The 25,675-nt window shown below is 34.9% G+C and overlaps 1 protein-coding gene and 1 non-coding gene across 2 annotated transcripts in view; both read left to right on the top strand.

Moving 5' to 3' along the window:
* The window catches only part of Zfand3 (zinc finger AN1-type containing 3), a 313,535-nt gene that overhangs the window by 135,983 nt on the left and 151,877 nt on the right, over positions 1–25,675 (top strand). The window lies entirely within an intron of this gene.
* On the top strand, positions 6,279–6,383 carry LOC114099434 (U6 spliceosomal RNA). The gene has a single exon (XR_003583895.1). It is a non-coding gene; the product is annotated as a U6 spliceosomal RNA (small nuclear RNA).

The raw sequence follows: 25,675 nt of genomic DNA, 5'->3' as shown, positions 1-25,675 counted from the left end.
TAGTAAACAAGAAAATCTAGATGACATTGAGAAATTTCTGGACACATAGTGTTTGCCTGAATTGATCCAGGAAGATATAGAAAACCTAAACAGACCAATATCAAGTAATGAAATTGAAAAAAACAATTAAAAGCTTTTTAAGAAAAGCCCAGGATTCTTTGATGAGTTCTTCCAACTTAAAGAAGAACTAACACCAGTCTTCTCAAATTATTCCATAAAATTGAAAGGAAGGGAATACCCCTAAATACATTCTATGAAACCAGTATAACCCTGATTATGAAAAGCGAAAAAAGACACATCAGGAAAGAAAACTACAGATCAATATCGCTGATGAACATAGATGCAAAAATCTTTAATAAAACATTAGCAAACCACATTCAAAAACACATTAAGATAATATACCATGATCAAATAGGCTTCATCACAGGGATGTAAGGTTGTTTCAACATATGCAAATCAATAAATATAGTTCATCACTTAAGTAGACTAAAGAACAAAAATCATAAGATCATCTCAATAGACACAGAAATGGCTTTTGATAAAAATACATCAACCATTCATGTTAACAACGATGGAAAAACTAGGGATAGAAGGAACTTACCTCAGCATTACAAAGATGTACGTGATAAACCCAAAGAACATCATACTGAATGGAAAAAACCTGAAAGCTTTTCATTGAAAATCAGGAACAAGACAAAGATATCCTTTCTCTCACTACTTTTATTCAACATAGTTCTAGAAACTCTATAGCCAGAACAGTCAGACAAGAGAAGGAAATTAAAGGGATACAAATAGGAAAAGAGGAATTCAAAATATCTGTTTGTTGATGACATGATCCTATATATAGAAGACTCCAAAAATTTCACCAGAAGACTTCTAGAGCTGATAAATGAATTCAGTAAAATAGCAGAGATACATGATCAACATTCATAAATCAATAGATTTCCTATACTCCAACAGTGATTCAGCTGAGAAAGAATTCAGCAAAACCACCACTTTCACAATAACCTCAAACAAAACAAATCAAAAAGTGGAATTAATCTAACCAAGGAGGTGAAAGATTGCTAGAGTGAAAACTGTAGATCACTGAAGAAAGAAATTGAAGACATCAGAAGACAGAAAGACCTTTCATGTTCTTGGGTAGGCAGAATTTATATTGTCAGAATGACCATACTACCTAAAGTAATAGATGGATTCAATATTCCATATATCATCATCCATATATATTCCATATATTCATATATATCATCCAGTATTTCATATTTCATCCAGTTACCAATGAACTGGAAAAAAGTCCTTAAATTCATTTGGAAGAATAAGAGATCCACAGTTAGCCAAAGCAATTTGGAGCAAGAAAAGTGATACAGGAGGCATCACCTATCTAGAAATTGAATACCCAGTTTCAAATTATGCTATAGAGTTACAGTAGCAAAATTGTATGGTATTGGTATTATAATACACATGAAGACCAGTGGAATAGAATAGAAGATACAGAAACAAACCAACATGCTTGCAGCCTTCTGATTCTTCACAGAGGTGCCAGAAAGTGTTGGTGAAAAGACATACTTTTAAACAAATGATTCTGGGAAAATTGGATATCCTGTGTAGAAGAATAAAATTAAATCCCTGTTAATCACCCTGCACGAAAGTCAAATCAAATGAATCAAAGACTTAGGAATTAGATCAGAAAACTTGGAACTGCTAGAGAAAACAGGGTTAATCGGGACTTTTATCAGCCTACGTCAGACTTTCTCAACAAGGCCCCTAAAGCTCAAGAAATAAAACCAAGAATCAACAAGTGGGATGCCATCAAATTAAAACGGTTCTGCACTATAAAGAAAATGATTAAGAGCACAAAGGGAGAGCCTGCAGAATTGGAAGAAAGATCTTTGCCAGCCATTCCTCTGACAGGGGATTAACATCCAGAATATATAAATAACTTAAAAAGCTCAATGCTGCCCCCTCAAAAACCACAAAATAAAATAACCCAGTCAGTAAATGGGCAAAAGAACTAAATGGAAATGTCTCAAATGAAGAAGGAAAAATGGCCAACATTAAAAAACAAAACAAAAAACCCAACAAAACAAGTTCAACATCTCTAGCAATCAGGGAAATGCAAATCAAAACTACTCTAAGATTTTATCTTTTTATCTCAAGAACACAGATAATAATAAATGCTAGCAAGAACGTGGAGGGAAAAGGTACACTGATACATTGGTGGGACTCAGATGAGCATGACCTCTCTGGAAAGCAGTATGGCATGGCAGTTCCTCAAAAAACTAGAAATGGAACCACCATATAACAGCCATCCTGCTTCTTGGTATTTATACAAAAGAGCTAAAATCAGCATATAATAGCAGTACATTCACTTCAATGTTTACAGTAGTATGATTCACAACAAATTATGGAATCAGCCCCGATGCCCATCAGTAGATAAATGGATCAAGAAAATGTGACAGAAAAAGGGTTGAAATGGAGGCTTAGATGTTATGCGTTCCTCCTTGTTCTTTATTCCTTTAATGAATAATAGTTAAAATGAACTTTGTTTCATATTTATTTTGTTAAAAGGCTTGTCATAACTATGTCTGTGAAAAAATTTCAGAATGTTTACTAATTGTTCAAGGCACAGAGAATTCAAAAATAAATAAAGATATGGTCTCAGAGAGCCTATGTTTTTCAGTTTTAAAACTTTGATTTCCTAAGTATAGGGTTGATTTAGCTTTGAGAATCAGTGACCTTGAAAACATTCAAGAATATTTAGGCTAGGGGGTGGGATTTGTCTTTGAATCAGGTTGTGATACCTTCTATGAAGTTTGAAATTTAATCCCAGTTTAGAAGAAACTGCAGATTTGCAGAACTAAGGAGAGGAATCAGAAGTGGGTTTCCAAGCATGAAAGAAATTCATTTTGTGGTATGATGAGTCAGAGGCTTCCAGTGGTGATGTACAGAGGAGTATGTTTCTAGATGTTGAATAAATGGTTCGTGGTTTTTAATTTGTTTTAGAAATCCTCTGACAGTTATCTAGGCTTCCTTTCTGTTGGTGACTATTGCCAAAAAAGTTCCCGTCAAATCGGTAGTAGAAAAAACAGTTCATTTTATAGTACATTCTTCTAATAAAGATAAAGATACTTGAATGTTCATGTGTGGTAGTGGGACTAGAAATCTCAACAGTATAAATGTTAAAAAAAATGTATCTCATTGAAGAAGGTGTCCCTTTTAAAATAGCAGCTCCAGATCACCTGTAGAATCTAAGTAAACTTAAATACCTTAGGTGCTGCACTAGGCTTACTGAATCTAATCCTTAACCCTTATGTAAGCTCTGCTGTTCTGATGAAGAACATTTGAGACTGTTTGTCTTCTTGAATCAAGACAGAGAGGAGAGAGGAGCAAGAGCTATAGATAGTTCAGCCTGTTTGGGTGACATTTGGACTCTTTTCTTACTGGAAATTGGCAAAGATATAGCAGCCCTTAGTCATGATTTGCTTTGGTCTTCACTGCCCTTTCTTTAAAAAGGAGTATTATTACTGTTGGACATAACCTTCAAGATGAAACATCCTCTTTAAAATAATGCCCTTTAAATAGATTATTATTTACTGGGGAGAAATTCTAGTATCTCAGGCAACACTAGAACTCTTTAATCACTTATAGCCTTAATATAAAGCATGCTTTGAGAATTGCTTCTTCTTTTTTTTTTTTAAAAGTTATTGGAGGTAGAAGAAAACACTGCATAAAATTTTTTATAAAAACTTTTATGCTACATTAGAAGAAAATATTATTTTTTCCAACCCATAATTAGAAAATAAAAACTAGAAGCAAAGTTCCCATAGTAACGTTATCTTTGCCCTCACATAGCTGCATTGTTACCCTATTGGACTGTGTGATTAATGCTTTTTCCTATAACCTTAGGAGCACATAGGATTCTTTTTGTATCACTGGGTATGAACTTTAATGCTGGTTTCCAAATAAGCAGTGTAAATATGCGGTCTCAATGTGTATCTCCATTTTGACCTTTATGCTTTTATTCCTGCCAAACTTCCTTCTTGCTACAGCTGTTGCAAACTCTTCCCTATCCCCCCACCCTCTGCTAGAAATGTCACTGCTCTAAAGTATGTTTATTTTGTCATTTCATCTCTCCATTCTTAACATTCTACTTTTTCCTCCATGTGGTTCAAGCTGTTCATTTTCTTTCTATATAGTTTTATCTATAATTTTAGTGTTTTTATTGTTTTGCAAAATTAAAATATACTGCTTCTTAAATGGATCAAATGGGTAGTAGCTCCATGTCTCCTTTGAAGCCAGCCCTCATTCTGAATTAAACAGTTATTCAACACTGATTTGCTTTTCTAGTTCTTCTAACTCTTGTTCATCTTCTAACATTCTGTTCATAAGGACATGGCCTCAACTTAGATTGTTACTTCCCCTTCCCTGTACTCTCTCGCACATTTACTGAATATCTGCTCTGTGTCAGTGACTCTTTTCTGCTCTGTATATGGAGTAAGGAGCAGCTTCTTGAGTGGTGTACATGTTAGCATTTTTTAAAAAATGCCTTGTTTTTATTCATCCTACAGATAATTTAGCTGAACACATAATGTATATTATGAACTATCCTAGCACTGGGAATATAACAAATGAAAGTGGCAAAGTCTCTACCTTTAAGGTCCTACCTTATACTGTGAGAGGAGAGGTAAAAAAAAACTATATAATATGTAAATGTGTAGAACAATAGATGATGATGAGTGATGTGGAGAAAGATTAGCATAGTTAATAGGAGAGATGGTGCTTAGGAAGGTAGTGTAAATATGTAGGTTTCTTATTGTATGTACAGAGGTCAGTAGATGACTTAATACAGGATGCTGTAACAAAAATGCCAGGGACTGATGACTTAAACAAGAAATTTACTCCTCACAGTACTGAAGGCTAAGTCATCCAAGATGAAGGTATAGACCATTTTGGTGAGGGCCCTCTTCCTGATTTGCAGATACCTTCTTGCCTGAATTCCTTATATATTAGATATTCTGTTATGTGTCTTTTTTTTTTTTTAAATAAGGGCAGCAGATCCATTTATAAGGGCTCCATCTTCAAAAGGCCTCACTTCCTAATATGATCATATCAGGGATTGAGACTTCAATGCAAAAATTTGACAGGGTATAGGTGGGGTGTGGAGACAAATACTTAGTCCTTGGCAGTAGATAAAGACTGAACCACCAGAACATCTGGAGAAGGAATGTCAGGCAAAGGTGACAACAAATATAGAGATCCTGAGATTGGAGAGTGTTCCAAGGTATATTCCAGGAATAATAGAAGCCACTATTATGTGGTGCAGAGTGAAAGACTAAAATACTGGTAAGATGTAGTCAGAAGTAAAAAGAAATTTGGGTCATTTAGGTCATCATAGGCCTTGGTAAGAACTTTAGTTTTTACTCTGGATGAGCATTTATTTGATCTCATCAAAATAGTAATGTGATCAGACTTAAATTTGAAAGTTTTACTTAACCTCTGGTATATGGGGGCAAAGGAGGATACAGAAAGACCATTTAGGAGATTATTATAGTAATTCAAGATCTTGATTATAATGGCTTGGGCAAGGGCTATAGTTGGGAAGAATTGTTAGGATTTTTGATATACCTTGGAGATAGACCTAACAGGATTTATTAATTGATGAGATGATAAAAAGAATCAAGGAGGACTCCCAAGATTTTGGCCTAAGCAATTAGAAGGATAGAATTGTCTTTTATTGAAATGAAGAAGGCAGCTAGAGTAGCATTTTGGATGGGAAAATGAGGAAGTTAGGTTTTGAAACATGTTAAGTTTAAGATGCCATTAGGTTGGAGATAAAGTAACCTAAAAACCTTTGATAATTTCTTTGTTGTTGGCTTTGTCTTGGTTAAAAAACAGACAAAAACCCCCAACAACGCCAGTAACACTCTATAAATTATTTCCTATGTAGCAATTATTATTTAGATATAACCAGGAGTTATATCTATTATTTAGATATGTTGTTATTAGCAACTATTATTTAGATGTAACAGGACTTTTTGTTTGTAACTTTGTATATTATCTTCTTTCTGAGATTTACTTTTTGTTGCAGAATGTTCTCTGGTATTGTAATCAGTGATAACTTTGAGAATGTCTCCATGTTTGAAAACTTGTATTTTATTCTTTGGAGAGAATGTGGTTTGAGTATATGAAGATCTAGATTCAAAAAATTTTGCCTCAAAAACTTTGTCTAGCAGAAGTTCCTAAATGAGAGAGCAGGAAAAACAAAATGGGAGTGGGTTGCTTGCTTTGGCATTACATACGCTAAAATTGGAACAATGCAGAGAAGATTAAAATGGACCCCATGCAAAAGTGACGCACAAATTTGAAAAGCATTCCATAAAGAAAAGAAAAAAAAAGTAGGAGCAAAGTATGATGAAAGAAAATTTCCAGTGTTAAAAACAGAGCCAGGCACGTTGGCGCACACCTGTAATTCAAGCAGCTCGAGGCAGGAGAAATACAAGTTCAAAGCCAGCCTCAGCAATGATGAGGCACTAAGCAACTCAAGTGAGACCCTGTCTCTAAATAAAAATACAAAATAGGGCTGGGGATGTGGCTCAGTGGTTGAGTGCCTCTGAATTCAATCCCTGGTGCCAAAAAGCAAAACAAACACAAAACAAACAAAAAACAACCAAACACACATACACACACACACACACACACACACACACACACACACACATCACACAAAACTGAAATCTTTATTGTGCCAACACCAAATAACAAGATACACAAGGTAAGACCTTAAACCTCCTGATAAAATTTCATAATGCAGTAGACTTAAAGAAAAAAAAAAGCTTCCAAAATTTTTTTTCCATAGCTTCCCTATAGAACAAGAATTAAATAACCAAACTTTATTAGCACGTTGCATGCTATGAATCAGTGAAGCAGTGTATGAAGTGCCAGGACTGGAGAGTAAAATTTTTGGTAGGGTGACCAGATGTCTTTTAAATTTAAATTTGAAGCATGTGTGAGGGCGTGCATGTGTGTGTGTAAATGAAAATTCCAGGCAGGAGGAACACTGATGCAAAGATTGTGGGGATAGAAATGTTCCTTTTAAGAACAGTTTGAATGCAGCAGAGAGAACACAGGGTGAGTTGTAGTAGATGAGACCTAGGGATAAAGTGGCTTATCATGTGTAAGGGCTTTTGGATTATGGTATAGACTTCACCCTTTACAGAATGAGATGAAAATCCATTGGAGGATTTTCAGCAGAATGGTGATAGGATCTGATTCACATTTTAAGAGCCAGAGTGATAATTTTGTGCGAAGAAATGCGGTGGGGGACAAGGGCAAGGCCAGTTAGGAGATTATTATAATAATGCGGTTGAGAGTTCACAATGACTCGGATCAGAATGATGGCAATGAAAAAATAGTTGAATTCTGAATCTTATTTGAAGCTGGAGCTGTCCAGATTTGCTGGCACATAAGTTGTAATCAAATCAAGTACAGTCATCAAAATTTTTGACCTGAACAATCCCTGAATGGCATTTTTGCAAAGTGAATTGCAGAAGATGTGAGGGTGGGGACAAGAATAGTGGAAGCTTGGCACTTACTTATTTTATTCACTTGCTCACTTGGCAGTGCTGGGGGTGAACCTAGGGCCTTGTGCATGCTGGGTAAATACTACTGAGCTACCTCCCCAGCCCAGAAGCTTAAGTTTAGATATGTAGACTTTTTGATCTTTGAAAAGATGGTTGCGGTGAGTGTGTTGGGGCGATTTTCATTTCTCTTAATATGAGTGAAATGGAATATTTGCATTTCTTTATGTGATCATCTGTTTTAATTAATTGAAGGAGGTCTTTTCTTGGGTGGTCTTTAATTTATAGGTGTTATTTTTGTAAATTAAGAAATTAGCCTTTTGTGATACTTGTTGCATACCATCCTAGCTGGTTTTTAATTTTTTTGAAAATCCTCTTTGTGACATTTTTGTGCATTTCAGGATTTTTTTTGTGTGTGTATTATTGAATTTATTAATCTTTTTTTCAGTGCCAGGTTTTGTCTCATTTAATCATCTACCTAAATCATTAATTTTTTCCCATTTTTACTTTTGTGATTTTATTTGCACTTAAATTGCTAATCTATCTGGATGTTATATTAAATGAGTTGCTGTTCTAGGTGAGGGACTCATTGAAGAGATACTGTGCAAAGTCCAGGATGTAAGTACAGAGCCTCAGTCTTTGCCAGATCTCATAATGAAGGTCTCTTGAAGAGCTTCACCAAAAGATAACAGTAGCAAGGACTAACCTTTTCTCAGGTTTCTAATAGTTATCCTCCTCTGAGAAGGTTTTATTGGCTTTTACCAGTTTAGGTCAGAGCAACAGTTCTCAATCTTTAGTTCAGAATCATTGGAGGGCTTGCTAAAAATCTAGACTACAACTAACTAAAGCCCCACCTTAGAGTTTGATTGATTGTAACAAATTCCCAGTGATGCTGAGAGTTCTAGACAACACTGAGAACCATTGGCTTTGGGGTTTTGGACTTAAGCTCTAGAATTAGAAGGTTTGCTTTCAAGTCTCTGTTTTTGTACTTACTAGCACTATAATTTGGGGTATTTTTTTGTGTGAGTTCCACCCTCTTCCCCTGTCTCTTTCTCCCTTAAGCGATAATTTCCCCCAAGTGATGTGGCTCAAGCGGTAACGCGCTTGCCTGGCATTCGCGGGGCGCTGGGTTCTATCCTTAGCACCACATAAAATAAAATAAAGATGTTGTGTCCACCGAAAACTGAAAAATAAATATTAAGAAATTCTCTCTCTCTTTTAAATTTTTTTTTACCAGCTACACTGAAAAAAAAAAAAAAACAAACCAAGATTAAATTAACTTTAGCTCGATGTATATGAACTGTTACTTCATTATGTAATCAATATAAAATTATTAATGTTTTAAAGTATTCTTTCATTCATACTGTCTTGGAGTTTAATGAACTCCTAGAAAGATTTCTGGTTATTGAGTTTTGGGGTGGTGGAGCTGGGGATTGAATCTAGAGCTCTCCTACTGAGCTATGCCCCCAGCCCTTTACTTTATTATTTTTTTTGAGATAGCATTTCTAAAAGTTGCTTAGGACCTTGCTGAGATGCTGAGGCTGACCTCAAAGTAGTGATCTTCCTGCCTTAGCCTCCAGAGTTACTGAGATTACCGGAATGTGCCACCAAACCTTGCTGTTATTGAAATTGATATAATCAATTCAGCGTTCTTTTTTGCATTTAGCCAGTTTAGAGATAAACATATGAAATGTTAATATTCTCTTGCTAATGGTGATATATCATGTTTGATAACCTCTTTTAGTTTATGAATGAGCGATATGGTTTGCCATTTTTGAAAATCATAACTACTCTTCCTGATTGGCTTTCTTTAAGTTAATCAGGACTTTTCTTTAAACTTATGTAATAAAGGTAGGGGAATTGTGTTTTTTTTTTTTTTACTTAAGTTTTAAATTTCCTTCACCCTCGAAGGGTTCTCTTTTGAATTTGTACTTCTAGGCAGTTATTTCCTGAGCTTAGGAGGAAAAAAAGAATTTTATGTATGTGCTGCCTGTCATATAACAGCATTTAATTTATCATCTGATGAAACAGAACACAACATTACAAGTAAATATGAGAAGAGTGGAGCTCTTGCAACCATTTTCCCCCTTTCCTAGCTTATAGTTTACTAAGTAATCTTTGGTGTTCAGACTTATTTAGATTAAATATTATATGATGAAGAAATGTCTTTTCAATCTGGGGGTAAAAAACCCTGTTTGTTTATTAGCCTACCACACATTATTTTGTCTCCTTTATGTGACTGAATTTATTAAGCCTACAGAAAAGTTGAAGCATGAGAACAATGAACCTCTATATGCTCTTTGCTTAGACTGACCAGTTGTCAGCATTTTGTAACACATGCTTTCCCTCTCTTTTTCTCCCTCTTTTTTTTTTTTTTGCTTCATGTTGCTGGTTGCAGGCACTTTTCCCTTAAGTCCTGAGCATATACTTCCCAAGAACAAGGATATTATTTTACATAACCATTATTATCTTCATCACACTTAAGAAAAATATGAATGATTTCATAATATCTAGTACATCATATTTAAATTTCTCTAATTGTCCCCCAGATGTCTTTTTATTAGTTAAAATTTTGTGTTTAATTAAAGATCCAATCAGAGTTCAAGCATTTGATTATGTCTGTTTTATTTTAATATATAGTGATCAGTCTTTTTTGGTTGTTTTCCTGGACATTGACTTTTGAAGAGTCCTAAGTCTTGGATAAAGTCTAAATTTTATAGTGTTCAACATTCTGGATTCATTTAATTGGTGCCTTCATGATTAAAATGAGCTGAAGCGTTTTCTTTCTTTTTGTCATGAATATATCTTAGTTGCTTAGCGCTTCGCTTTTGCTGAGGCTCCCTTTGAACTTGCGATCCTTGTGCTTCAGCCTCCTGAGCTGCTGGGATTACAGGCATGTACCACTGTGCCCTATTTTGATGTATTATACAGACGTGGAATATAACTTATTCAAATTAGGATTCCATTCCTGCAGTCTACATGGTGTGGAGTTTCACCGGTTGTGTATTCATATATAAACATAGTATTTCTCTGAAATATTTAATTGCTTGTCTTTATCCTATCCAAATCAAAATTGTCATGAAGTAATAATTGATTTAAACATAGTTATTTTGCAGCACAGTATGATAGTCTTAAAAATTTGGCATGTACTTGAATTCTTTTGACTTATAGTGATATTTTAACTTGTTGCAAAGATACCGAAATTCTCCTTTAAAAGGGAATGTCCTCAGTAAGGAAAATAATTATTGAACTACTAAACAGGATGGGTCATAGGACTAGAAATAATTGGATTTCTGGCATTTTGTGTTTTTACATGTACTTACTAGCTTTGTGTGTTTATGGTTGAGAGAACAAGTTCTTGTGTGTTTTGGCTCCTGTTAGAAAAAAATACTTTTATGTTATGTAATGACTTATGTTATGATTCCAAGATGAAGCAAAGATGTTATGTTAGGATGCTGTCATTCAAAGATGGAATTTAAAGTTATTGAAGGAAAAATCTTGTGCCTTCAGAGGCCAGTTAGCTTACTTTGTTTCCCATAGTGGAAGAAGGAACTGAGTTTTATTTTTCTTACAGGGGCTTGTACTCTTCATCAGATTAGGTGGAACATCTGGTGTCTGTCTGTGAATAGGAACATTTATAAGCAGGCTGAAGCAGTTCTTAAGTGTCCACTTCTTCAATAGAGACTGCTTATTCCAAGTTCAGACATTACTTTTCCCCTAGAAGTTGCCTGCCGCCAGAATCCTAGCAGTAGAATGACTAATTTTGAGCTGGAGTTTTTACATTTTTCAATGTTTTGACAGAGTGCTTGGCAAGGTGTAGATACTTCTTTACTTCTTCAGGTTGTCTATATTTATCAAATACTATGTAGATGCCTTTATAATATTAAATATGTTATTTGTAACTCTTGCCATACAGTGTCCATCAACTAAGCAAGCTATTTAGCTACAAATCAGGCAGGATTAAATAGTATATTACATCTTGTGGCTCACTAGAATAAGGTTTACCAACATTACAGAGCCAGAATTTTGTAGAGGTGCTATTGCCTTTTAAGCATCTTTAGTGACCAGATGTAAGGTGGGTTCCCCCAGCTTTCTGATATACAGTAGAGGTCAACTCAGACATTCTTATATCAGAGGAAGGAGTGGATCCTCATGATTGTGTTCTAGAATGTGATCTCCGGCTGATAACTTGGTTCTAACTGCCTTTGTTGCCAGCAGTGGTTAGCAGTTGAACAGTTCCTTTGATTCAGGCAATGAATGAATGGAGAGGAAATGGGGAAGGTAGAAACAGAACAGTGACAACATCGTATGCACTATGCTGCATCAAAGGCAGAAAGGCAGCTATTGACCTCTGGTAGATCCTGTTAACCACATTTCTTTTTTCTCCTTTTGAGGTGATCTTAGTAGACATTTAGTAAGATAACCTCTTAAACTGAGGAAAATTTCTATCTCGGCTGTCAATCCCATTCGTAATTTGAATGGCAGGCATTTAGGAAAACATAATTGTTTTGAAGTATTAAGTTCTCAACCTGAGTTGATTTGAGCAACCCAAGATACATATTAATGCAGTGTGCCCCCCCCCCCCCCCCCCCCGCCAATTAGAGATGAACCCAGGGCCTCATGGATATGCGCATGCATGCCAGGTAAAGCTTTCTACCACCCATCCACACTCCCAGTCAGTCCTAATGCAGTGAATTCTAGATAGCCCATTTGACTGTTTTTTTTGTGTACATTGTTTTGGTTCTTGGGCTGGCGCTGGGGCTGTAGCTCAGTGTCAGAGCACTTGCATAGCGTGTGTGAGCCTTAGCACCACATAAAATAAAAGCATTCCGTCCATCTACAACAACAATTAAAAAACCCCAAAATGTGCGGTGATAATTATCCCTTAACCACATTGCTGTAGTTTAATTCTGCAGATGGGATTAAAAAAAGAAAGTTGATAAATATTTATTATAAATATTTATAAATATTGATAAATATTTTTAATTTGTGGAATATGTATGGTGTGTACTATGCTAGAAACACAAAGATGAAGAAAGCAGGATTTCCTCCTTAAATGAAAAAATTTTTTTTGAAGTTTTCTAATGAGCACAGAAAGTAAAAGAAACAAAATTGATAAGTGAAAATATAATTGAAATGTCAAAAATCAATAGTTCTTTATAATTTATCAAACTTTCCTAAATTAAAAGTTTGGTTTTTTTTTAAATATTAGGGCTCTTCTAGAAAAATAATGAATTTTAAGAACAGATTTTCGAAAAGTTTTGCCAACAACACCAGTCACATGAAATATGTACTGCTTTAAGATTATAATGGTATTCTTCTCAGTATTTCTTTTCAACACTATTATCTGATCAACACATATAAATGGAATAACAACTGCTTAACATTTATCTTACACTTGTTGTATGTTTATTTCTTTCTGATTATCACAAAAATTTAAGGGTAAGTGTCTCCAATACAAAGGGAACTCATAGAGATTAGTGAATATTCCACAGTTGCAAGAGCTCTGCTAGCAAAACCTGGATTCAAACTAGTCGGTAGGATCTTTATTTCCTGGGTTCAACTACAACTCTCTCTCCCCTAGTTTTGTTTTTCTGTTGAGTGTGGTTTGGAAGAATCCATAAAACTATCTAAAATTATTTTTCTTCAAAATTTTATTTAAGATAAAACTTATAAAGAAAAAATTTATTTCACTACCTAAACCATTTTCTATATATTTCTTCTCAGTTTATTTTTATATACATACATATTTTTAAGGTATATAAATAGATTTATTACCTTGTATTCTCCTATATCAGACATATCCCATATTTGTTTTGTTTTCAAATTATTTTTAATCACTGTGTATCATGCCCTTGACCTAATCAGTTCACATTTGCTCATCTCTTTCCTTACTTTGGGATTGTGTTAATTGTTTTCAGTTTTCTTTATTGTTCATAATGTTGTAATGAACATTTTTCTGCATAGATTTTTTTTCCTTTTGAATTATCTTTGTAGGGTAAATTCCTGAAGCTCATGTGAGTTTGTGCTTAGAAAAGATATATATATTAAACCAGAAGTGCTTTAACATCTAAATTTTATTCTTTGGAATAGTCTTTCAGTTCTTATATTTCAGGAATATATCTGCTGTGTGACTCTAAGCCCTATAAGGAGAATGGGGACAGAGGAATAAATATATTGTAATTAATATGAAGAGGGTTCCGGAATGCCTATTGGTTTTGATGGGAAAACTGATGGGGGTGAGGGTTACTGGTGATTGAACCCACGGGTGCTTTACCATAGAGCTACATCCCCAATCCTGTTTTTATTTTGATACAGAATCTCACTAAGTTGCTAAGGGACTTGCTAAGTTGCTGAGACTGGACTGGAACTTGGGATTCTTCTGCCTCAGTCTCCAGAGTGGCTGAGATTACAGGCATGAACTACCACACCTAGCAGAATGATAATGGTTTTATTTAACATTTATGCCATCAGAAAGCCAGGAATTCAGCTAGGCATCTGTACCTATAGTAAGCTAGAAATTCTGTCAGCTCATTACATAGTGGTGGGACAAGAGGAGAGTCCAAAAGGAAAACAAATGAAGTTCATGTCCCTAGGGATCCCAAGCCAGCATGAGGTTAAGACAGCCACTGCAGGGAGGGGTGGTTCCTGGGGCAGTCTTCAGTGCATTGGGATTCACTCCTGTGGTGCCTCATGTTCTAGATGAACTAATTTGAAATGCTTTATTTCCTTCATTGAGGACCAAGGCCAGGGTTTGGTTCATCCTTTGAATACTGGTACAGTACCTGGAGGAACATGGGGGGTCCTTTGTAAATGTTTATTCAATGCATTGAATTAAAAAGTGAGCTTTGAATAGAGTGTTTAGTAGATGTGCAGTGAATATCATACCAGGTAACTAAAGGCTTCTTGGGGCAGAGGTGTCAAGTTGATGGGGAGTTTACTTTGGTTCTTGACTGATAAAATTGGAAGATTGTTCAGGAAGAAAAGATTATGTTGACTGCTGTATTGAAACTCCATTTGAAAATGCAGATCCTTAGAAAAACCTACATTTGAATGTCTATAGTAGTTGTATTATAATCTTCAAAATGTGGAAGCAGCCAAATCCTTCACAGGTTGTGTGAAAAAACAAACTGCAATACATCTATAAAATGGAATGTTATTTGTTGATACAAAGAAATTAGGATATATATGAATTTTAAATTCAACCTTCAAAATGAAAGAAGCTGATTTGAAAAGGCTGCATTGTATCATTTCATTTAAATGACATTGTGGAAAATGGAAAACTAAAGTGATAGTGCAGAAATCAGTGATTACCAGGAGATGAGGAATAGAGTTGAATAGGTGAAGAGTGGGGGAGTTTTGGGGTTGATGAAGCTATTCAGTATGACACTGGAGTGGCTGATACATGGCATTTGTTGAAACATATAGAACTTTAGGATAAAAAGAATGAACCCTAGTGTATGCAAATTTTAAAAAATTCTCACTTAGGAAATTGGGACCTCCCCAGATAGAATGCAGAATGTGACAGTGCAGGCTTACTCTATGTATGAAACAATCTTAAGGGGGTGGTGGGATAAGAGAAAAAAGTGCTGAACTAAATAAGTAACTTTGGAGTAGTGGAATCTGTAAAACTAAAAGGCAGGACACCTGCACATAGTACTGTACTCTGGTTGATAAAATTGTTTTCCATGGGGATGGGGATACAAGCTTAATATTCTGATACTGCTCTACGTGTATACTGGAATTGGACAATTAAATGAGTGCATGGAAGATAGTGGAAACCAAGTTTCTCACTATTGTTATGTGAGTTCACAGATAAGGGGAGGAGGTTAGAATGCCTTGTCTGTGTAGTAACACATTAGAGACAGACACATCAATAAGAACTCCAGTTTAATATAGATACAGATGACTACACAGAGATATATTTATAGATATGAGTATGTGACAGGTTAGTATGCACATATATATTTCCTTGCTTTGTCAGTTAAGAGAGCCTAGAACTAATGACAGCCTAGGAGCAGGGATCATATACAGCACTCAGATCTTTGTTTCTAATTTCATTCTGTAATAGAAGGAACCATAACTCTTGGAGAAGTGGCTCTGTCTGGGAGTAGGGCAAGAAATAATACAAGATGACCTTGGAGCATATTGTAGAACCAGTAAGTAAGGAAGTACTTTTATTAAAAAATTGCTCAATGGTAGATGCGTTTCAAAGAAGGGACAGAAGGGCCATTGAAAGAGCTCCTAAGGGCCAAAGCTGGAATAAGTTGAGCAACAAAATTAAGTATAGCAGGTTGTAACTAAAAGTGTAGAACATATGCCATACTGATATAATTAGTGATTGGTTAAATAAAAGAGGGGACAAGAGACAAATTTGCCATGTAGAATTCCAAATAATTTATGTAAATATTCTGCCCTTCAGGAGGAGAGGAACCTCATTTTCTACCTTTTAATTGTGGACTGTGTGCTATGACTCCCTTCCAAAGCATACAGTATGGAAAAGGGGAGGGGCATGCATAGGAGGTGGGGGGGGGGTTGACTTTCAAATGGAGAAATGTGACAAACATCTCAGCTGGTTGACAAAGATTAGCATCAGCATTTGTTTTGAAAGTATACCCTCAATAAACTGTGCTGAGAATGGTACTTTACCTTTGTGGTCTTTAAAGACCACAAACTGTAAACCTAGCCTAACCATGAGAAAAAACATCAGATAAACCCAAATTGATGATATTGTACAAAACACCTGGCCAATATTCTTCATGAACATCAAGGTTGTCCATAACAAGGGATGTCTGAGGAAATGTCATAGCTAAGAGGAACCTAAGGAAGGAAACATGATGGTTAAATACAATGTGGTTTCCTGGCTTAGATCCTGGAATAGAAAAAAGAAATTCAATAAAAACTAAGGAATATGAATGGAATATGGGCTTTGTTAATATTGTTTCAATATTGGCTCATTAATTGTAATAAATGTACCATACTAGTATACTGATGTTAATGATAGGGGAAATTGACTCCTAGGTATATGGGAATTCTATCTTAGCAACTTTTCTGTAAATCTAAAACTGTTCTAAAAAAATGCAGTTTATATTTATCCTTATATGGGGCTAACCATTTTTTAAAAAATAAAAGCAGATGCAGATACTGAACAAGCTAAAAAGCTTTCCGTGATTCTCCTGAGAGGTTCCAATATGAGTCATCTCAGTTCTCGTATTCATCACTTATAATACCTAAGTACCTTTAATTAATTGATTATAAGTTTTTCTATCTAATTTTGAAATTTAGAAAATAGAAATGTTTTTTATGTCCTCTTCAAACAGAATTTATGAAGGAACAAAAAAATCTGTAGGTCCTGACTATGCATCTTATGTTTACCTTTTACTTAATGCTTCTTTCTTTCTTTTAATATGTCAGTAAAAGTATCCATAAATGAAAAAAAAGAAAAAAGAAAGAAAAAAAATATGTGGGAACTGAACTGTCCTCTAATGCATTGGAATAAAACTCAAAAGGTTTGCTCTAATTATACTTGAAAGGAAAACAGGTTGAAGAATGCAGGATAATTTAGAAATGCAGCATTGTTGCATATCCTTTTGTAAAGGGGATTTTTTTAAAGGTTTATTTTTTAGTTGTAGGTGGACACAATACCTTTATTTTATTTTTATGTGGTGTTGAGGATCGAACCAGTGCCTCACTCATGCTAGGTGAGCGCTCTACCTCTGAGCCACAACCCCAGCCCAGGATTTTTTAAATCTGTATTTTACCCTTAGTGTAGAAAGCATTGCTAACTCACTTTCATTCATTCATTCTTAAATAAATCACACTTTTTTGACCTAGAGTAGGCTGGTACCAACTGCAAAGTTGAATAATATTCTTTATCTCCCTAGAAACAAAGTTCATTTGTTTCTGAAACTGGTTCTCGACTTCCTTCTTCACAAGTCCCATTTCTACTAGCGAGCCTTCTGGAAGGCTCAGGGTTGCCCCTATAATGTGTTGGATCTGAACTGAAGGGCCAATGTAAATGTAGCTTGTGAGACAATCTGTGTTCTGTTGCTAACACAATTTATTTTGTGTTCTTGGGATCTTTCCACTGAGTAGACCAACATAAACTGTATTAAAATGTTACCTTTTAGTGGGCTTTTGGCCAGCAGTTCAAAGCTATAGATTTTAAAGAGTGTAGAATGACTTTTTACTCCATAAAATTGATGTTTATTTTTCAGCCATTTATTCATTCATATGTAAATATCCTAAATATGTATGATATAGTTGGTTTGTCCAGTTTTTAGAAAACCTTTTTCAGAACATGGATAAACATATATTTGAGTGTTCACATATCTCCCAACCAGCACTGTAGAGAAAGTTGGGGGAACAAAGGCGATGGTAGCTTCTTTGTCCTCAGTAATAAAAGGTAGTTGCACACAATGAATGCATTGTGGCTATTGGTCAGAGTTCTTTCCATACCTTTTCTTGTAGACTAAGTAGTGATGTTAGGTGAGTGCTGAATTTAACATCCTGTGCTGCCTTTATGTTTGCCTTTCTCCACCCCTCCTCCATTTTAATTTTCTCATTTGAAATGTGGAAAAATAACTCACAAACTCACTGAAGTTTTTAGGAGTAAAGAATAATTCTGAATCTTTACATTTTGTTTAAAGTGGCTAACGTTGTACTGGACTTCTGTTATTTCCCTTACTGTGTTTAAAATCATTGACATATTTAAGTGAAAACAAGACTTATTTAAAGCTCATGTGATTTATTTGAACAAAAGGAAATAATTCGATGATATTAGACTGACTAGATTGTAATATATCTAAAGGTGTCATTCTAAGTTGCCCAGGCTAGTCTAGAACTTATGATCCTTTTGCTTCAGTTTCCCAAGTAGCTGGGATTACAGGCATGTACTATAGGGCCTAGCTGAACTTTATTAAGAGCTAAATCTTGTCTCAGAATATCAAATTTTAAAAAGGGAGAGGGGGCTGAGGTTGTAGCTCAGTGGTTAACATTCCTGGGTCCAAACCCCAGTAACCTGCCCCCCCCCAATACAACATATCAAAAGCAGAATCTTAACACTCTTCTTTTGTATTTTTTCCTCCTGACCTCAGGGCATTCCTTAGTTTCTGCTGTTAGTGTGGGTTCTCAATAGGCCACTGTCCTCTCCTTTATAGGAATCAAAACACATTTTAAAACTTTGAACTCTAAATATTATTTGGCAACTTTTTCTTCCCCTTAGCTTTTCCCATTAATTTTGTTATATTTTTCATCAGACCGAAGGATGGCCCAGACTCATCATCCAGGGTCAGCTTTCTGTGTTTTATAGTGGTTCCTTGGAGAAATTTTGTCTTGTGTTTTAAACATATGATGATATTGAGAACTGGGTATAGAAGTTAGAGAGAGGCTATGACATGACTTCAGATTAATGTCTTTGAACTTAGATATATATTTAGCTTGAAATCTTCTGATTACAGAAAGTTTTTTTTTTTTTTTTTTTAACTTGATTTCTGTTAGTAGAGTGATCTCCCCTTATTCTCAGGGAATATGTTCCAAGATACCCCCCTGCCACCCCTGAACACCTGAAACTGTGATTAGTATCTGAATACACACGCACATTTTTTTCCTATACAATAACAACTGTAGCAATGTATTGTAATAAAACTTATTTGAGGGCTGGGTTTGTAGCTCAGTAGTAGAGCGCTTGCCTAGCATGTGTGAGGCCCTGGGTTTGATCCTCAGTACCATATAAAAATAAATGAATAAAATGAAGATGCTGTCACCATCTACAACTAAAAAATATATATTTAAAAAAGTTATTTGAACATGTTTTCTCTCAAATATTGTACTATAGACATCTTTCTTGTGATGATCTGATACAGGGCCAACATATGAAGTGGAGTGAATGATATGGGCATTGTGAATATAGAGTTAGGCTTACTGTGTAAGGATTACTTGAACATAAGAACTATGCTCTGACCAGTCAGTCTGATAACCAAGAAGATTACTAAGTGAATAATGGGGCGAGTAGCTATATAATCGTCTCTTGTTATCCATGGAGAGTGGGTTCTAAGACCCTCAGGGATGCCAAAATCTGCAAATGATTGAGTCCCATATTTAAAATGGTATAGTATTTGCATATTACTTCTGTACTTTATACCCGTGTAGTTTAAATAATCTGTAGTTAACTTGCAATAACTAGTACCTAATACAATGTAAATGCTATGTAAATTATTGTTACTCTGTATTATTTGTGGAATAATGACAAGAAAAATCTGTGTTCAACAGAGAAATTATATTTTTAAAAATACATTGATCCATTGTTGGTTGAATTTGTGGATATGGAATCTGTGGATATGGAAGGAAATAACTAATTGTACATTGTTGATGTGCCAAACAAATGTATGATTCATAACAGAGAAGGATGACATGATATTTCATGTCACTTAGAATTGTGCACAATTTAGAACTTACAAGTTGTTCATTACTTGTAAATTTCCATTTAAAACAGCAGTTTCCTGTGGACAACTGAAACCATAGGACAATGAAACTGAGTAAAGGGACTAACTATACGTACTTGGTAGATTTTAGTGAAGAAGAAATCTAATTTCTAGCACATCAGCTTTTTGTATCACATTACCTACCTACATTGGAGATTTGATCAGTATTCTTCCTTTGTAAGATTTTTATTTCTTCCCTTTCCCGTTGTTGTATTTGTTGAGGCTGAATTTAAGACCCCAATAACCTTTATCAGGGAGAAAGACACACTCTGTCTCTCAAATAGGAGTTCATTAGATGGAACTGAACAATATTAAATAAAACAATTTTTTTCATTTTACTTTTGATCCTTTACTTTCTAAATTTTGAGCATTTGTGTAAAATAGAAATATATAACTGTCAAATGTGAAATTTTAGACCAACTGTAATTAAGATAGTATTTAGAATAGTAATGATATAAAAAGTAAAATCTAGAGATAATTTCCAGCCTTTATTTTTTCACCATTTAAAGTTAAAATCTTTGTCCCTTCCATTAAAATGTCCAGCAGTATAACAGATCATCTTTATGTGGTAAAGGTATGCAGACCTTGAAAAGGGGCTGTTTCTTTGGGGGATGTTCAGTCAGTACTCATTCATGGCTTACAAACCCTACAAAGTATAGGTCTTAGATCATCTTTAGGGTCCCTGTAACTCTAAAAGTTGATGATTTTATTGACATCAAAAATTTGTGGAGGTACGTGTGAATAAATGAATTGCTTAACTTGTAACTGAAGTGATGGACAACCTTCAGCTATATAATAAACTTCTGAAAGAGCAGTGGATTTAAAGTTTTTAAATAAGCAAGATTGAATATGAGAGTTTTTGGAACAGATTTGCAGAGTATTTCTGATAAATTTCTTTAGTGCCATTTCAAATCTCAGGAGCACCACATGGGAGGGTTTTATTTTGGGCTCTGTATAGACATGTTCTGTATATCTACTCATACTGTATAGTATATTTTGTACTAAGACCTAAAGTATATTTTATAAAAGATAACTGAAGTTTTAAAAGATGGGCTTTAATATCTAAAGATGGCAAATGTTGACAGATGGTTTCTAAGGATTATTGTTTGCAATCAAATCTTTTTATTTGGGGATGGTAGTATCAGGGATTGAACCCAGGGGCGCTTAACCACCAAGCCACATCCCCAGCACTTTTTATTTTTTATTTTGAGACAGGTCTAGATAAGTTGCTTAGAGCCTCATTAAATTGCTTAGACTGGCTTTGAACTTGTGATCCTCCTGCCTCAGCCTCTTGATGCGCTGGGATTATAGGTGTGTGCCTCCACACTTGGTATGTTCAAATCTTGATTTATGGTGTCATTGTGTACAATGAATATAGATGTGCATTATTACATTGCCAATAAGAACTAACTGTTGATAGTTAAAAATATACTTTTAATACCACCTGATAGTCCTAGATGAGAATCACATAATGTTGTAGAATGAGCTTATAAACAAGGTTGACGAGTCTCTCTCTCATTTATGAGGTCTTGGGCAAGTAATTTCACTGAGAGATGACTTACTTTTTTGTAGAATGGTAATACTCTTGTTTATTCTATCTATATTGTGGAATTCTTGTGAGAATAAAATGGTTCAATATATATTAAAACACTTTGAAAATAACATTTAATGAATACTGTCCAGAGTACTTTCACATGGTTATTTTATGATTTAGGAGAGACAAACTCCAGTAGTTTAAAGTTATTCCTGAAACAGTTTATACAATTTACTTTTAGAATGAGTGAAACTGAGAAGTACTCACATAGCTAGCAAGTTCCAGTTTCAGGACTGTCTCCTGAACAATGTAGATACATCATACTGATTCTGGTTTGTTCGTTTGTTCAGAATGAGTCATGTGCTCCTCATTTTCTTTTTCTCAAGATAAAAAGAATGGAAGAGAGAAGGAAAAGAAAGAAAAGGAAGAATTAAAAAGCTAGTTTTACAGCATTATTACATACCCCTTTCAAACAAAGGCATTTAAAACTGGTTTCTGGAAGGATATTTGTAACAAAGTCACTGAAGTCACAGGTATATCCTATATTTTAACAGACACAGTTTGATTAAATCTGATCCTGTCTGGTTCTCTGCTCTCTGATGCTGGGTGTTTCTTAAGACTGGACCATTTTAGGGTTAATATGTAGAATCTAGTAAGAACTGCATGTCTTTTTACCTGGCTTCAAACAAATCACAATCATGTATATTTTCGCCATATGTAGTAGAATTATTTATTGTAAAAAGTATGAGACAGTGTTGACAAAACCTACCTTTTTAAAAACACTATTGAAATCAGAGTAATTTTGCTTCTTTTGCCAGTTATGACAAATAGCATTTTATTTATTACAGTGTTGTACAAGAATCTGAATATGTTAAATTAAACAATCATTTTACTTGCAATGATGGATTTAAACAATCTTTTATTATACAGTTATTACATTCTGCACAGTTAATAAAATGTGGCTTGCTACGAGACTATTACAGCTAAAAAAATTCTTAATTTGATCAGATTTCTAGAACATTTAAAAATAGGATTAAAAATACTACTGTGGTGTTATAGTTCTTTTCTGTATATGAGTTAAAGTAGATGGGTGTTGGTATCAGTCTGTTCTAAACAAAACATACAGTTCAGGGTACATGTGCACATTTGTGAATATTTGGCAGATTTATTAAGCCTATGATTTTGGACTTTGGAAGTCCCTTAAACAAGTTATTAATTAGGTAAATCACAAATCATGAGTCAGAAGATCCTTCTCATGGTATACTTGGTTGAACTCAAATGAAGGCAGAGTCAGCTAGTTTCAGCAACTCTCCCTTGCACGTATAGCCCTGACACTTACATCTGAGATTTATAATATGGGTTACTTTTACTTTGGTTGTCTGTAGTGAAAGCTTCAACATGCATCATGTTTCATGAATGTATATATATGTGGTCTCCAGAAGAAGGGAACAGTTGGGAGAGAAAGTCAGTTTAATCAACTTGAGGGTAACAATTAATAACAGAAGATGTAAATTACATTGACCAGCTGTTGTATGTCTTTACTTTTACCGTAATAGAATGTGGGGTGGTGAATAATTTCACAACCAATTATATTTCACTACATAATTCTAATGGCTTCTTTTTCATATGAAATCTAAGAGGCTGCCCTTTCTAAATAAACTATATAAATTTGGCTTTCATGTAACTCAACTGTTGAGAGTGCTTTTATTCCCACTAATGCAAGAGATTTTTGCCGTTAATACAAGAGGAGTTGCCTGCACTGAGCTAAAGCATAACTTTTCTCTGTCATGAATCACATGGGGTGTAAAATTCATACACATGCTTTCCACAGAGCATAAAACTTCTGCATAACACTGATAGGTGCCTGGCCTACAGAGCACAGGAAGTTTTTTTGGGGGGAGGAGAGGGCGTGGGGGTTATTTTTTGACTGGTTTTGGCTTAAGCTCTGGATTGTTCAAAAAGGAAGGAGAGAGAAAAGTGTGGATTCTTGAAATCACAGGTTTCCAAGTTCTAAGGACTTAACTGTTTCATCACATATGTTCAAATGTTGTAATCACCACCACCACTACCACCCCCAGCCCAAATCTGCTAAATCAGAATCTGCTTTTTCATAAGATCCCCAGGTGAGTCCTATATGTATCAGATTTGAGATACTTATTTAGGGGACCTTTCTGAAACAAGGTAACCGTTCACATAGCTTATTTAGTTAATGAATGTTCCAAAACTACAATCATTATTGGAAAAAATAAGTTGTTTAAAACAGCAACTAAGACTACCTAAAAATGTAACAGGCCTCGAAACCTACATCAATGACAATATGACTTTAATTGGTATATCTAAAGGACTTGAAAACTGTTAATGTTATCTTTTTTTTTTTTTTTTTTTTTTTTTGTTATTGTTTATCTTTTCCAGGCTTGGTTTTATACTTAGGGAAACTCAGGCAAAAATCACAAGCAGGAACATTTTTAAGTAGGAAGATATTTATGTCACACTTTTTGGATTAAATAGTTAAAAGTGATAGATTTTTGACATAAAAATAAAAACAAAGTTGGAACCCACCTTAGAAGCCATCTACTCCATGCTGCCCCAGCCAGTTTGAGGGCTTTATCTAGAGTGAGAATTTTGAACTGGAGAACTCCTATGGACATTGTAGCTACAGAGATCCTCTCTCCCTTCTTCTCCTGGCCTCCTCTCGTATTTTTTCCTTTCTCCTCCTTTCCCCCATATCCAGCCTAGACTGTTTGACGAGTAGAAAAATACTAAGCTTCTCAGGACTCACTTTTAAGGCACAGATGTGTGTGATATGTCCTATAAAAAACATCACTGGAATTTTTACTAATAGATATTTAAATATATAATCATTTCTTTTTGCTTGCATCTGGAATTTAGAGGTTTTGGTCCACTGGTAATTAAGAATTCCGTTGACCGTTGCCTGCAAGCATATTGTTCAAAGACCAGCTCTTCCTGTACTAAAACTGGTTCCCTTTCACACTTTACTGATCATTATTAAATACCTGAATTGTCTTGAGGGAGGAGAACTAAATTATTCTAAGGAGCCAGAGGGAGAGTCTTCATATTGTATACCTTTTTGTGCCTTTTGAATTTTGAAGCCCTATGAATTAGAGTTTTTTCAAATAAATAATAAAAAATTTTTAAAAAATTTAACCACCCTGATTATGAGTGTGTGATCTTTGATGCCAGGTACTGTTTTGTGAAAGGGAAGAAAATACTAGGTTTGGTTTGGGTGCATTTTATAAGGGATAAATGCTTTTGGCCTCATTTCCCACTGACATCTTGGATTTGCTCACCCCAGCAGCAGATAATTTCCAAATATTCAATATCAAACTATAAATGAGCCAGTGTTTATATCTCACCCTGCAGTCCTTAGTATAAATGTCTTAAAGTGGTTATATCAGATCGTTCAAATTTTTCTCATTCATGTATTAATCTGCAACAGCTTGCCAAAACTGTATTCTGAACTGTTACAGGGTCCTGACATAACCTATAATACATTGCTACCACCCAGATTTTGTTTTGGAAGTAGATATGATTTAATTTCTTTTAGGGGATTTTCTATGAAATTCCTGGGCCAGACTAGGTCTCCTTTGTTTTGTATTTACACACCAACATAGAGATTTCTCTTTGCTTCAATCTGGACATTTTAAGAATGCAGATATTATGAATGGTAGTTATTATTGCCTTTTAAGTTACAAACAGTATGTAATAAGTTGCCTGGATAATAAATAGGATACAGCTATATTGCCTTCTGAAATTTGAAATTTATGTCTTGTCATTTGTTTGGGTACTTCTGATGAAATGAGAATATTGGGAGGGGAGGGAGTTTTGTTTCATTTTTATCAGATAACAGGCCAGAAAGATAGAGATTGCTTTGGAGGCCTAATTAAGCCTCCCTAAAGGACTTTAACTAGTTTTTGAGTTTGTACTATAAAATCTCATAATTTGAATAGATTAATTCAGGTTAGGTGGTGTGCCTTTGCTTTTGTCTGCAGCTGTTAGTCTTTTCAAACCTTTGTTAGGACTTAGTAGGAATATACTAATGACACATTGTGAAAAGCTCTAAC

Source organism: Marmota flaviventris, chromosome 6 (genome assembly GCF_047511675.1).
Source record: "Marmota flaviventris isolate mMarFla1 chromosome 6, mMarFla1.hap1, whole genome shotgun sequence".
NCBI classification, from domain to species: domain Eukaryota; kingdom Metazoa; phylum Chordata; class Mammalia; order Rodentia; family Sciuridae; genus Marmota; species Marmota flaviventris.
The sequence above is the reverse complement of the archived record's forward strand: the minus strand, read 5'-3'. Positions and strand labels throughout refer to the sequence as shown.